Here is a 1,727-nt window from a genome sequence, read left to right as displayed (position 1 = left end):
GAACAGCATTTATTTGAAATAGAAATCTTTTATATTGTTATAAATGTTAAACATTATAAAAGTGTCCTTGTTGAACAAAAGTATTCAAGTATTTTAAAAAAGTCTTACTAATGGTAGTGTAACATATTACTCAAGCCGAGTCATTTCAAATTGTCACTATGGTGCCTGAAGTATAAAGTATATCATATGTTAGTTAAGAGAATGTTGAATAAAGAAAATGTTAGAAACTCCTATTAGAGTTTAGTTGTTAAATCTGACTCTCTGGCTCTTTTGCTTAGTGTCGGGAGGCAGGAGCCGACTGCACCTCATCGATCTAGGCAGCTGTGTTAAGGTTTTGAGCAAGACCCGTGACAGCACTACAGGACTCTGCCTCTCTCTGTCTGCTCTGGGCAATGTCATCTTGGCTTTAGTCAATGGCAGCAAGCACATCCCTTACAAGTAAGACTTTTACCTTTCACTTGACTCATCATATGATTTCAGTCAAAAACTCATTGGGTTAGACTTTTCAGTCTCATACAAATATGTTGTAACCACAACATCAAGATTACGATTATACCGTTCTGGGTGAAGTCATTCACCAGTCGCTAAACTCATTAAAGATGCAACATGTTTAGTCAAGTCAAGTCAAGTCACCTTTATTTATATAGCGCTTTTAACAATACAGATTGTGTCAAAGCAACTGAACAGCATTAATTAGGAAAATAGTGTGTCAATAATGCAAAATGACAATAGTAAACACTCATTTTTCAGTTAAAGGCAGTTCATCATTGAATTCAGTGATGTCATCATCCAGCTCAGTTCAGTTTAAATAGTATCTTTGCAATCATTTGCAATCAAGTCAACGATATCGCTGGAAATGAAGTGTCCCCAACTAAGCAAGCCAGAGGCGACAGCGGCAAGGAACCAAAACTCCATCGGTGACAGAATGGAGAAAAAACCTTGGGAGAAACCAGGCTCAGTCGGGGGGCCAGTTCTCCTCTGACCAGACAAAACCAGCAGTTCAATTTCAGGCTAGCAAAGTCACATTGTGCAGAGGAATCATCTGGTTCCTGTGGTCTTGTCCCGGTGGCCGTCTGAGACAAGGTCTTTACTGGGGATCTGTATCTGGGGCTCATCTAGTTGTCCTGGTCTCCGCTGTCTTTCAGGGCTGTAGAGGTCCTTTCTAGGTGCTGATCCACCATCTGGTCTGAATATGTACTGGATCCGGGTGACTGCAGTGACCATCTGATCTGGATACAGACTGGATCTGGTGGCAGCGGTGACCTCGGAATAAGAGAGAAACAGACTAATATTAGCGTAGATGCCATTCTTCTAACGATGTAGCAAGTACATCGGGTGTTATGGGAAGTGTTCCCGGTTCCGGTTGACCTAATTAATGCAGCCTAAAAATCCTTTACCGGATTTGAATATTAGAAATGTGTTAGTGTGTTATGTGTAAGCCAGGTTGAAGAGATGGGTCTTTAATCTAGATTTAAACTGACAGAGTGTGTCTGCCTCCCGAACAATGTTAGGTAGGTTATTCCAGAGTTTGGGCGCTAAATAGGAAAAGGATCTGCCGCCCGCAGTTGATTTTGATATTCTAGGTATTATCAAATTGCCAGAGTTTTGAGAACGCAGCGGACGTGGAGGACTATAATGTAACAAGAGCTCGTTCAAATACTGAGGTGCTAAACCATTCAGGGTTTTATAAGTAATTAGCAAGATTTTAAAATCTATACGATGTTTAA

At 40.6% G+C, this 1,727-nt stretch overlaps 1 long non-coding RNA gene across 1 annotated transcript in view; it reads left to right on the top strand.

Moving 5' to 3' along the window:
- The window catches only part of LOC107726978 (uncharacterized), a 5,852-nt gene extending 5,047 nt beyond the window's left edge, over window positions 1-805 (top strand). Inside the window, exon 3 of the long non-coding RNA XR_001638314.1 lies at window positions 794-805. This is a non-coding gene — a long non-coding RNA (uncharacterized LOC107726978). The remainder of the gene's footprint in view (window positions 1-793) is intronic.
- The last annotated feature ends 922 nt before the right edge of the window (window positions 806-1,727 follow it).

The sequence above is a fragment of the Sinocyclocheilus rhinocerous genome, unplaced genomic scaffold, assembly GCF_001515625.1.
Source record: "Sinocyclocheilus rhinocerous isolate Xijiao unplaced genomic scaffold, SAMN03320098_v1.1 scaffold3777, whole genome shotgun sequence".
NCBI lineage: Eukaryota > Metazoa > Chordata > Actinopteri > Cypriniformes > Cyprinidae > Sinocyclocheilus > Sinocyclocheilus rhinocerous.
This window is presented reverse-complemented; position numbering and strand designations above follow the sequence as displayed.